Source organism: Podarcis melisellensis (assembly GCF_964234715.1).
Source record: "Podarcis melisellensis genome assembly, chromosome: 8".
Lineage (NCBI taxonomy): Eukaryota > Metazoa > Chordata > Lepidosauria > Squamata > Lacertidae > Podarcis > Podarcis melisellensis.
In genome coordinates this window covers 25,607,069-25,620,699 of record NC_138540.1, presented here as the reverse complement: position 1 = coordinate 25,620,699, position 13,631 = coordinate 25,607,069, and the positions used below count along the sequence as shown (strand labels likewise).

General features: G+C 42.1%; 1 long non-coding RNA gene across 1 annotated transcript in view; it reads right to left on the bottom strand.

The window, feature by feature from the left end:
* Positions 1-11,923: 11,923 nt before the first annotated feature.
* LOC309377007 overlaps positions 11,924-13,631 on the bottom strand; it is a 56,818-nt gene continuing 55,110 nt past the window's right edge. The window contains exon 3 of the long non-coding RNA XR_014171357.1: positions 11,924-11,998. This is a non-coding gene — a long non-coding RNA (uncharacterized lncRNA). The remainder of the gene's footprint in view (positions 11,999-13,631) is intronic.

Sequence of the window (13,631 nt, the reverse complement as noted above, 5' to 3'; positions counted from 1 at the left end):
TATTTTGAGGAAAAGTTATAAAAGTCCTAGCAGAGATTGGTAAATCGAACAGGTGATGTGTAGGGAGAAGGGGTGAATGTATTTTGAAATGATAGTTGGAAAAGTTATTGTACTGGAAGTAGCAAAGGAGGGAGGAAAACAGAGAGAACATCAGTATGGCGGAGGGGGTCAGCTTTTAAATTTGCATTCAATTTGCATCAATTTGTATGAATTTGGTGGCAATGAATTTGTTTAAAATTATGGAAAATGAATAAGGGGGGGGGGAGTCAGCGCCCCTGCATGTTATCACTGCAATTTAAATTTACTGCCCAGTCTTATTCTGTGGTATGTTTTTGTTGTTGTTGTAGGTCCCTGTAAATTCCTTATTTAAGTTTAGATTTTCTGCATTGCTGGGTGGCTGTAGCTAATGCAAATACCTCCGGTTACAGACGCTTCAGGTTGTATTTTTCCGGGTTTCTGCAGTCACACATGCGCAGAAGCGCTAAATCACGGTTTGCACATGCTCAGAAGCACCCTGTGGGAGGGCTGGCCATATCATTAGTAAGCAGAGTCAAATGACCACATCAGGCAGCACACCAGGGGAGTGGCAGATATACAGATATACTAGGAAAATGACAGTCCTTCCATAAGCTGCCGTATTATCAGCAGTCCAAACAAATCTCTCTTTCTGCCTAATCTATCTCATGTGGAAAGGGAGAGCCATGCACATCGCCTTGAGCTCCTTGGAATAAAGTTGTGATGTAAAGATGGTAAATTAGTGACAACTCTGGATAAATAGAGTTTTAATTGGCTACAAGATTTTCAGAACTTTGGAACTTAGCAAAGGGCCTCATGTTGGACCACTCTGATTTAGGAATTCAGGACTCTTTGTGACATCGTTGGAAGCCGTGATAGCAAGAGGGTTTTGGGGGTGATCCCAGCATTTTCGGGACAGTTGGAGGGTATGACATATATGAAGGAAATTAGTAGAGGTGAATTGAAATAAAACCAATAGCAATAACAGTAATGAGCAAGTTAGGGTACATAAGAGAGGACATCACAGAAAGATGAGAGGGGAGGGAGAAAGAAAAGTGAGCGCAAGAGAAAGGGGGAAATATGTGTGTGTGTTTGTCAAGTCAAGTTTTAGCAGACAGCCATTTTACACATGAAAATGATAAAGATAAAGATAATAATAAATAATAGATATTTACATTTCTGCTCCATAACTGTTAAAGAATAAATCATTTTCATGCCCCCCTTTATGTTTAATAGCATGGATATGTAGAGCCTTATCAAGAAATTTAGATATTCTGAATATTTAGATATTCTCTGCATCAGACAGCAAAAAACAAGTCTTTGCTAAGGATAACCTTCCCTTCTGTCATTTTAACAATGGGTGGAAAATTTGGAGAGGAAGAGAGAGAGATACAGAGGAAAGAGAGTTTAAAATGGGTCATGGGGCAATGTTATCTCCAATCCTTTCATTCCAATAGCTGATGAAAAGGATCCATCACACTTTAGTGATGCAGATTCTAGCTGTCACTTGAAGAGTTGCCACCACTTCTAAGTCCTTTAAGACTCACGTCCAAACTCAGATAGCAGAAGAAAGCTGATTTCAGAGTGTATTGCAAGTTGTAACCAGGGTGTTATCTTATGTTATCCTAAATACACTATTCCAGAGGGGGTTTTTTGTGTGTGTTTTTTACACTGCCTAGATGGCTGTTGCAGTGAAGAAGCCCAAACACACACACACACACACACACACCTTGTTGCATATTCTGCCTTTTTTCACTGCATCATTTGATTGCACCTCTTTAGCCTGCTGACACCCACAATATGTGTTTTCAGGACCTACCCTATGCCATTGTTGGTGAATTTGGGGGAGAGTTGTGCTACTGCCACAGCTAGCATTGAACCTGAGAAATGACTCAATGCTAAATGATATGGAAAAAATGGGTAATTGTTCCTCCCCACTGGAGAAATTGGTGCTGCTTCACTCCACCAAATATTTGTTGTTGTTGTTGACAAAAAGGATGGAAAATTTGGAGAGACTTTGGGGCAGAGTGTCATCCACCACGAAGGGTCCTGCTTTTATTGATTGATTTATTGGGATAGTGGGATTGCACCTCCTAAAACATTTTGACACACACACAGGGTGGTGGCAAAAACTGCAATGTTAAACTCTGCTTAATCCCTTTCAGATTAAAAGGGGCTAGGCAACTGCCCCCCAATCCCCACAATATTAAATAAAAAATTGATCCCTGTATGTTCTTGGTTCAATCTTTCATTGTCTCCGGGTTTAAAGCCCAATCAATTTTACCACACACAAAAACGCCTGTGAAATAACCACGAACAACAGGAATCTGGCAGGTTCACAGATACCAGGAAGGAAATTTGTTCTTCAGATATCATAAGAAATTAACACCACCAGGTTGGTTAGAAAACAAGTCAGCAGGACAATGGAGAGATCGATCTTCTTCCTTGAGAAGTCCAAATGAACTGAATGCTCTTTTTGCAGATGAGCTTAAGCAGATGGTCAGTTATACAACAGAGTTCGGTGTTGTAAGGTGTTTTGATTTCCAAGTATCATTTCTACCCTGATTCCTGCTCTTTATTAGCTTATCCAATTGCATCATCATTTCTCTGTCTAAGCAATTACTTACTGTAGGCATTACACCTTCCATCTGAACTGCTCCCCAGAGTCAAAATGTCTTCCTACCATGCCTTCAGTCTAACTTGCACTGAAACGTAGTCCTACTGCACAGCGTTCCAACAATTAGCCTAACACCTCATTCTTACCCCAGTCTGTGAGTTGTGTCCAATTAAGTTACACCCAGAATAGACCCTGAAATCAATGCACCCTAAAATCAAAGAAGATATGCAAGTCATGTCCATTAACTTCAATGGGTCTCCTCACAGTAGCACTAACATTGAATACAACCCCTGTTTTGGATTTGAACTTGACTTTTAATATATCATTGTGAGTTGAGAGCAGAGCTTGGCTGCATGCCTGAGCCCCCTTCTAATTGCTGGATCCAGCAAGAATTCAATTGTTGGAATAGCCAGGCCAGCTTCTTTGTGAATTAATGCCACATAATTATGGGCTCTTATGGTAACAAAGGAAGTGTAACTGCAAGTAATAATTTTATTTATTTATTTTATTTCCCCAAAATCTGGCTGGGCAGCTTCCAACAAAATATTGAAAATATGATAAAACAAATTAAGGTGCACACTGTTTGTCGGAATCTCCACTCGGCCAAGCTGCTAAAGCTCATCTTCAGGCCAAGTCTCCGGAATCGCCCTCCCGACAAATAATTAATGACCTCGAGCCTTTGATGAGGCTCCAAGGCACGTTCTCATTCAGCAGAGAATCCAGTACAGGGAAGTGATGAGATTTATGGCTACATTGCAAAGAGTTTTATTTCTAAGCTATGCAGACAGAAAAGACAACCTCTCTCTATGAAAGCAGAGAGCAATTGAAACAAAGGAACAAAGGAACAAAGGAAACAGGAAACCAGTAAACATCACATCTGTCTTCTGCCTCCGTGAGACTTCCAACAGCCTGGAAGGTCTCTGGAATGTAAAAAGAGTCCTGTGACTCTAAGCAGCTGCTCAGTGGCAAACAGAAACTAACACAGTTCTGAGTATGATGTGCTGATCAAAAGTGGAGATCAAGCTTTGTTGGGATTAATTGCCCTTGGCATTTTACAACGCCCTTGGGTAATGCGTTTAGAGCCACTTTACATAGCAGCAGAGGATTGCACCAAGGATTTGGCAGTGCGTGGCAAGTTCCCGCCCCACCAGGATAAATAAAGACACCAGACACTGTATGTAAGGTTAATTGGGCGAATTAGGCCACAACTTTATTGAATTCAGGAATGAGAGGCATTGGCATAGGCATTGGTCCTAACGGCTATCCGGCTCCAGCCCATTTGCTGGAAGGGGAAGGGTCCATTTGCTGGAGACACGGGGAAGCCCATTTGCTGGAGACACGGGAAGGGGGCGAGCCGGCGAAAAGAGGGCGAGCCCCCTCCGCGCCGGCTATAAATAGGGCAAGCCACGCCCCCCCGCCGGCCAGCTGATTGGCCGACGGGGGGGGGCGGGCCAGATGGGGATTCCCCTGCTCTCGCGGGGGCTGGGGCCAGCCCCCGCCCGCGTGGGTGGGCGTGAAGCCCGCAACCCCACCTCCTGGGGCAGGCCCGGAAGTGGCTTTGCTGCACAACAGATACCCAAACCATGAGGCTCTGACAGGGACCTAGAGACCTTCTGCCTCCTTCTCAAACCCAGGAAAGTGAGGCATGTTAGACGCTTTCTTCCCCAAAACATACAGCTCTAAAACTGATCCAGCCACCCAACCACCCCAAAGAAAAGCAGCTAAGAGCATGTTGACTTGCCAATTTCCTCTGAAGTGGCCTCTGAAGTGGTCATTTCCTCTGAAGTGACCTTACCTCCAGAGTAGCATGATCCTAGAATCCTCCTGGTCCTTCTCAAAGCCTTGTAAGCGCTTTCCCAGGTTTGGAAAGATGAAGGGAAGGCTCTAGGACCCTACCAGAGCCTAGAGCTCAAAGCCCTGTGCCAGCTCTGCCACTGCTCCCTCAAGCGAGGGTTGTCACTTAAGCCCCTGTGCCCTACCTGGTTAAGCTGGCCATTATGGGCTGCATCACATAACTAACTCCCCCAGCTAGGTGTTGCCTGAAGTTGTTTAGATCAAAAGCAAATGCTTGTCTATCTTTGCTATGTGGTGTATGATTAATGGGAGTTTCCCTCTGTGAGTTAAGCTTTGGGTTATGATAACATACTGAACATATTTCAATTTCCCTTAATCTTGTATCTGTATTTCTCTTGCATCCCAGCGGTTGATGATGCCTTATTTGTGTTGCTTCATGATGGCCTCTAGTCTTCATTGTAAATTGCTACTAAAAATCCCAGTTGTGCTTGGCTTAAGCTGTGGGCTAGTCTCAAGGTCTCTGAAAATCTTTAAATGAAGCGAGGTACCAAACTTTGTACAATGAAAGATAAGCTGTGAAGCTTTTTGTATTCAGCAAATATAATGTCCAACACTGAACAGAGATTCTGGATATTGACTGCTGTTTTGTAGATCTTCATCAGCATGGTGGGAAAATACAGAATTGTTTCATAAACTGAAAATAAAATTTTACAGACGATGACCTGCATGACATATCAGTTTACAAAAATTATAAACTGTAATACAAACAGTAATGAAAAAGATTACACACCCCATCTTATTTCGAATGAACATATGTGAATGAAAATATCAAATGCTGAGGTGGGTTGAAGCCCCATGTTGGGTGAAAGGTTCCTGCATGGCAGGGGGTTGAACTAGATTACCCTCATTGTCCCTTCCAACTCTACAATTCCCTACAGGCCCTTTCAGGTGCTAAGGTGGGCAAGGGGGGCTCTCTTGGTAGCTCCACTGCCCTCAAAATCTCAGGAGGCTTGGGGAGGGCACCCTCCGTGGTAGCCCCTAGGTTGTGAAACTTTCTCCCTGCAGAAGTGCATCTGGCACCTTCAATAGGAAACTCAGGTTAATGTTGAAGATGCACCTCTTTACCTCGGCTTTTCATACTTCAGATGTATATTTTTTGAGCCCCACTTTATTTCTGAGATGGTCAATTGTTTTAACCTGTTTTTAATACTTGTTGGAGGTTACAGGGAGGAAATCCTGACTGAAACCAATAGAAGATATAAGGAGCCAAGTTACCAATTGGTTACAGTATCTGTTATGTACTGAAGTTCTCACCCTGGGCCAGCAGGGGGATACTGTAGGTAGTTTTCACTCAGGTCCACATATGCAAATAAGGAATTGAAAGTGACATTCAGTGATTGGATAGTTACAGAAAGTTGTTACTGTTGCTTTGTAGTTGAGCTGGTTGGCTGAACCCTTCAGCCCAGTTCTGTTCTGGGACTTTGAATAAACAAGAGCTGTTTGAAGAATCGCTGTGTCATCTGATATGTTCACCCACAACTTAACAGTATCATCAGTTATGTGATGTGTTTAAGTTCGATTTTAAAAACACAGATTCCTGGACCAAAGCTTACAATTTGAAAGACAAGTTTTACAGAATAAGGACAAGCTATTGTCCAAAATGTATAACTTTTTATTATAATGAGAAACAAAAGACGAGCTAGTTAAAGCCTAAGCGACACATTGGGCAGTAGATATAGGACACAACATAGATTTAAACCTCTGGGAGAAACTTTGGAAGAATGATTTGAAATTTACTGCATGTTACTCATTGAAAGAGAACTATATGAAAATGATTCACATATAGTATTTAACCCTGCATTGATTGGCTAAGATGTATAAAGCAGAATCAGATATGTGTTGGAAATGTAAAGAAATGAAGGGAACGTTTTTTCACATGTGGTGGACATGTAAAAAGGTAAAAGAATAGACTGTGATATGGTTTATGAAATAATGATATTGGAAACTGCTATATATAATTACTAAGAAATTCAGATGGAAGAGATTTGAGGAGGCCAAATAATATGTTTATGAAGATGGATTTTAATTAATTAATTAAGTGATAGTCAAGTGATGATCTGTTGTATTGTATGTTTCATATTCTTTTTCCTTTTCCTTTTTTTACTGTTTCATTCTTTTTCCTTTATTATTGTCAACTTTTTCTTTTTTCATTATGTTTATGTATTAAAAATAATAAATATTATTGTAAATAATAATAAAAAGTAAAAGAATATTGGGAAATGATCTATAATGCATTGAAAAAATGTTTAAAATAACTTTCCCAAAAAGACCAGAGTCCATTTTTGTTGGGAATAATCCAGACTGAAATTCCTTTTTTTTTTTATAAATATTTATTGAAGTTTTTAATAAAAGAAATACAGAAATAATAAACAGCGTTACTATGTTTTTACAAAATTTCATAACATCTTTAGACTTCCTCACATCCCCCGCTCCCACTTACATCATTAATAAGTTTTTGTCAAGCAAATTATCATCTTATTTTCCATTTTATAACCACTTATTTAAATACAATAAAATAATTCTCCTACAATTTTTGTTTCTCTTAATCTCTCTTATCATCAAATTCTAATCCAATTTAGTGATGGCCAATTATTCATAACCAAGCATCCTTCTTAGTATTCCACTAAATCGCAATGTTTCTGTAGATAAATCTTAAATTTCTTCCAGTCTTCTTCGATCCTTTCTTCTCCCAGGTCTCGGATTCTGCCAGTCATCTCCGCCAGTTGCATATAGTCCATCAGTTGCATCTGCCATTCTTCCAGTGTGGGTAGATCTTGAGTTTTCCAGTTCTTAGCGAGTAGTATCCTTGCTGCTGTTGTTGCATACATGAAAAATGTTCTAGAAGAACAATGTTCCAGAAGAAAGGCCTCTGGTTTCTTGGTGAAGGTATACTTAAATACCTTTTTCAACTCATTATATATCATTTCCCAGAAGACCTTCACTTTAGGGCAGGTCCACCAGATGAACAGACTGAAATTCCTAAGTGTCAACAAAATTTATTTATGTATGCAACAACGGCGACCTGAGTTTTGTTAGCCTCAAAATGGAAAGTGAGGGAGGTCCCAGGCAAAGAGGACTGGCAACTTAAGATGGTAGAATATGCAAAGCTTGCAGGTTTAACATATAGAATAAGAGAGCAATAAGAACATATATTCAAAGAAGAGTGGAAAATATTTACTGAGTATATGGAAAATAACTATACATAGCTGGAAATGCTGACAGCATTAAGATAAAATCAACAGTGTAATGTTGGAGTGATGTAAAAGTGGAGAGTCGACTAATATGGTTGTAGCAAAATATGCAGGAATGAAAGATTCATAAAATGAACCAAGGAAAGAGAAGGAGGGAAGTCATTGGATATTTAACAGTATGTAAAATATTTCTTTTAAGATGTAAAATTGAAAACTTAATAAAAGCTATTTTTTTAAAAGCAACAACAACAATAACCTGTTTTTAATACTGTGCATCATTCTGGAGCAGAAAGCTGGGTCAGACTGCAAATCTGCTGAAGGCATAAGTGCCCTAACTGGCATTGTGAAGGGTAATTATGACATACAAGTTGTGATCCTAATGAATGGTTTCATCCATTTAATTTACTTAATGACTAAATGGCTAATTACAGGAGGTGGACGCGGGTGGCGCTGTGGGTTAAACCACAGAGCCTAGGACTTGCTGATCAGAAGGTCGGAGGTTTGAATCCCCGCGACGGGGTGAGCTCCCATTGCTCGGTCCCAGCTCCTGCCAACCAAGCAGTTCGAAAGCACCTCAAAGTACAAGTAGAAAAATAAGTACCGCTCCGGCGGGAAGGTAAACGGCATTTCCATGCACTGCTCTGCTTTGGCAGAAGAGGCTTAGTCATGCTGGCCACATGAGCCAGAAGCTGTCTGCAGACAAACACCGGCTCCCTTGGCCAATAAAGCACCACAACCCCAGAGTCGGACACGACTGGACCTAATGGTCAGGTGTCCCTTTATCTTTAACCAGGTTAAACCTATGTTATTCACTTGACAGGGCAAAAAATGTTTCTCAGTGTAATAGCAGAAGATAGACAGTCTCCAATACAGTCTATGGATTTGCAATGTTTTCGTACGTTTGTGATGTCAAAGAGAAAAACAACTACCAGACTTTTAGAAGACATCTGAAGGCAGCCCTGTTTAGGAAAGCTTTTAATGTTTAATAGACTATTGTATTTTAATATTCTGTTGGAAGCTGCCCAGAGTGGCTGGGTGAACCTAGCCAGATGGGCGGGGTATAAGTAGTAAATTAGTAGTAGTAGTAGTAGTATTGTGGTACCACACAAACAACTGAAGCAACGTGAGTCATCAGGATGTATGAGATAGCGCACTCTCATTTTCTTCCATTGAGCTATTTACAGATTATTGGCAACTGTATAACAAATATTTGGATGAAGATTGGAAAAATAACTGCTTAAAAAATAATTTATGTATTCAATTCATTTGCCACCTGTCAACAATATTGCGCCTTGGGATTAGCCTTCCAGGTAGCGGGTGTTGTTTAGATAACATGATTTCATTGGAGATAAATGCTTGTTGGTGAATGGATAAGAATGTGCCATATAGAGATTTATGACACAATTGTTTACAATTGCTGAAACTGGAATTTGGTGTTTCATGCTATTTAAACATCTCTATCAAGCTGCTCTATTAAAGCCATGGTTTTCCCAGTAGTGATGTATGGAAGTGAGAGCTGGACCATAAAGAAGGCTGATCGCCAAAGAATTGATGCTTTGGAATTATGGTGCTGGAGGAGATTCTTGAGAGTCCCATGGACTGCAAGAAGATCAAACCTATCCATTCTTAAGGAAATCAGACCTGAGTGCTCACTGGAAGGACAGATCGTGAAGCTGAGGCTCCAATACTTTGGCCACCTCATGAGAAGAGAAGACTCCCTGGAAAAGACCCTGATGTTGGGAAAGATGAAGGGCACAAGGAGAAGGAGACGACAGAGGACGAGATGGTTGGACAGTGTTCTCGAAGCCACAAACATGAGTCTGACCAAACTGCGGGAGGCAGTGGAAGACAGGAGTGCCTGGTGTGCTCTGGTCCATGGGGTCACGAAGAGTCGTACACGACTAAATGACTAAACAACAACAAAATCAAGCTGCTGGGGGTTGCTGTCAGGAGAGATAGGGTGAGGGATCATCTACATGTGGGTGAATTTATTCAATTCATTTACCACCTGCCAAAAATATTGTGCCTTGGGGTTAGCCTTCCAGATAGCAGGTGTCATTTAGATCAAATGATTTCACTGAAAGTAAATGTGTGTTGGTGAACGGGTAGAAAATGGTCATATAGAGTTTTTATCATGTTCAGGTATTACAGAAAACAATTGCTGTTCCTGGTTCCTCATGTGACTGCAGCCTCACGTTCTAATATGTGAAGTGGACTAATGCCCCCTTTATTAATTATGGGATTTATTTATACAAAGTGTCTTTAGGATTAGTGACTTGATCACTTTGGTTGAAGATGTCAAGCAGATGTCGGTTCTGCATATATAATCCTTCAATAAAATCACATTCTAATATGCATATAGCAGTTGTACCAACTTGAATAGATATTAGGAAACATTCATTTATGAGGGGCTCCGCTAGGGGAGCCTTGGATGATGGCCGACAATACCATCTCTCCAGCTCACTCGAGGTAATTAAGGGGCTGATATGGAAGTAAATCAGCCTCCCGTTTTTCTCCCCGGTGTAAGGGGAGATGCAGCTTCGTCCACGGTTGCCCATAAATCACCCCAAGTTTGAAAGAAGGAGGGGGTGAGGACACTGGACGGAAAGCCCTCGAGCGAGTTCGGATCTCCTGGACGCTGTCTCCAAGTGCGACCCTAGTTGCGTTTTTTAAGATAAAAAACTAGAAATAAGAATCATTGCACATGCTTCGAGTGAAGAAAAGGGTACTTTAGCTGCTAATTAAATCTGCCGCTAAGAAGTTAAGAGCGATGGAGTAGACTGGAAAGAAGATAACATCAAAGAATAACATCTATGCCGGTATGTTGAAATGGAACGGAAAGGGGGGGGACTTTTCCTTTTCTTATTACGATATTACCTAACAACCACCCCCTCCAGAAGAACCGTCAAAACGACCTAGAGCAAGTGAGACTGGAAAATAAACTGTGTGGAAATAAAAATATCAACTAAAGCCTTTGTTTGTTGAAATATCTGGGAAGAAAATAAAAGGCTCTCCTGTGACGCAGTTTTTAATCGGGATCCGCCATTATGAGACACACTATGTTGCGAGATTAATAGCCATAGGGGGAGGCAAGCCTTTACTCTGTTATCATGTTTGTACTCTAAGTTTCCAGGCACATCTCCCCTGGAAAGGCTAATTTATGGTGCAACTTGTCTGGGGAAATTAATGAGCAAATGCCTAGATTTTATTTCGTTGGAACTGAAAAAAATGGCGTCTGCCACCCAAGGAGGACTTTTGGATCAGCGTGTTAAGATTTACTGCAAACAAAAGACTTACCAGTTTTTTTAAAAAGGGAGAGCCTTACAAAGTTCACACAGAAGTATAATATTGTTTACTTTAACTCGCCTGTGGAAACAACTCAGAGGCTATTAAGAAGAAAAAGGATAACATTAAGAAGATTGGAAGATGGGACTGGTGAACACTAAAAGCAGCACAAATATGAGATGATTGGACCCTACTGAACTCGAAGCATGGGAACCCCCAACAAAAAATTATAATTTGGCAAAATATTTGGACTTTATGATTTGTATTGGTATAACTTGGAATAATTAATGTGATATGATTTGATTGTTAAATGGAAAACTCAATAAAAATTATTATTAAAAAAGGAAACATTCATTTATGCCATCATATCCATATGCCATCATATCAAAGGATTAAATTTGGGTGGTGCAATGTTTTTCTAATCAGTGTTTGATGGAATATTCTGTCTCCTGTTAAATTGTGGAAACCTTTTGTGAAAAGCTTGGACAGGCTGTGGAGGGAAGAAGGGCATAAGGAAGCCTAGAAAACCATACCCTGCAACGGGCGCTGCTACGTCAGGGTCGCTGTTGAAGGGCCGGAAAGGAATTCCCCTGCATTGGCAGGTTTGCCTTTTCCGTCACAACTTTGGCGGTATCAGGCCTTGGGCAGAATCCTTTAATCTAACTTCCCTGAATGAGGGGGGTGTGCAGCGGTGACCCACGCCCCCTTCCTCTTTGTGGCAGCAATACCAGGATTCCCCGTTAAAGTGGTTTTTTGAGAGGAGGCTTTGACTGTATGCCTAGAGGTCGTCATTGCTCTCCCCTGGGATGGCGGCGTAACGGGGGTGGGCTCTCTCTGCTTGAACATATGCTCTCCAGAGCCAGCCCATCCCCCCCCACTGGATAACCCTGATGTTCTCCAGATCCCCTGCGGGGGACTGGGAGGGATAAATGCCCAATGGCTGAGCCAAGGTCTACCGACATCTGAAATATAATAAAGTTGCGGCCAATTTTAATCTCATAGCACATTGTCTTGAGTCATTATTCCACACAGGGGCCTGAAGAATGTTTATTGCTCAGATAAGCCTTGGCGTCCAGCCCGCTTCGGCTGCGCAGCTACCAGCCGGGCCTCCAGACTTCAAAGGCCACATTCCAAAGGCTCTGAGCAACACGCAGAATTAAGCAGCGGTAAGAGAAAGCTGGAAACTCAAATGCTTTCTTCAGTGTGCTTAAATAAAGTCCACTCAGGATCTTAGCAGCTAAAAGCAGTTTTTATTTACAGCAGACTATCCATTATCTATCACAGCGAACAGCATCGTGAAAACACGTCCTCTCTCCTCAAAAGCGAAAGTAGAGAGAGAACAAAGGCTGGAGACTCTCGGAAATGACGCATAATCTCCCCCCTCCCAATTTGTAGGCAGGGCGTACACTCTGAGCTGTTTAACCCTGTAAGCTCAGGTTCTCCTCACACCCCCTCTCGCCCTGCGCTACTGTGGGGAAAGTATGTACAGAACTTACCCCCAACTCCAAACCACCACAAAACTCCCCATGACGCTGGAAGCTTAAAGGTTTGGTAAACCCATCGGCCAAGTTAATGTGACTGGCACAATACTTCAGCCGAATCCAACCTGACTGAACACTCTGACACACATTTTGGAAACGTATGTCCAGATGCTTGGTTCTGGCCTTAAATTGCGCAGATTCAGCCAATTTCAAACAAGGTTGATTGTCTTCCCAAACCGTGATGGGCAAGCTACAATCCCCATAGATCTCTTGCACCAAGCATCTATAGAACTCTAGTTCCCGGCACAAATCAGACAGTGCACTGAATTCAGCCTCAGTAGAAGACAGCGCAATGAGACTTTGCTTCCGGGACTTCCACCCAACTAGTGACTTCCCAAACTTTGCCACTAACCCAGACACAGACTTGCGGTCCTGCGAATTCGCCCAGTCATTGTCCGCATAGCATGTGAGCTTCGCCTCACCTTCAGCTGACAGCTTAAGACAGAAGTCTTTGGTACGCTGCAGGTAGCGCAGTATCAAGCGCAGTACCCGCTTGATACCGTGCCAAGCACTCACACTGGGCTTTGATGCTTCCCTACTTAGCAGGTTGGTAGCAAAGGCAATGTCTGGTCTGCTCCATTGGGACAGATACAACAGACTACCTAGAGCTGACTGAAAGAGCTCAGCATTCTCAAACTCGGCACTTTCTGCTTGCTGGCTCTCTTTCACGAAGTTCGTCTCCATAGGTGTCCGAACTCCTGCACAATCGGACATTCTGAACTTCTCAAGCAACTGCTCAATCTTGCCTTTCTGACTGAGCAAGAAGCTACCATCCTCAGTTCCCGCTATCTGCACGCCCAGGTAGATCCTTACTGCACCCAGGTTCTTGAGCTGAAACCGTTTCCCAAGCTCTTTGGCAAACCTCTGCACCTGTTTGTCTGCCTTTCCAATGTGGATGATGTCATCAACGAAAAATAACACCAGCTCCTGTGAGTCTCCTGATCCTCTAAGGAACAGGCAACTGTCAGCAAGACTCTTCCTGAAACCTAGCTTCTCCAAAGCTTCATTCAGGCACAAGTTCCAATTCCTGGCCAATTGCTCCAGACCGTAAATTGACTTGTGAAGTTTCCACACAGTACCTTGCTCGTTGCCCTCAAACCCTGGAGGAGGAAGCATGTACAAATCCTC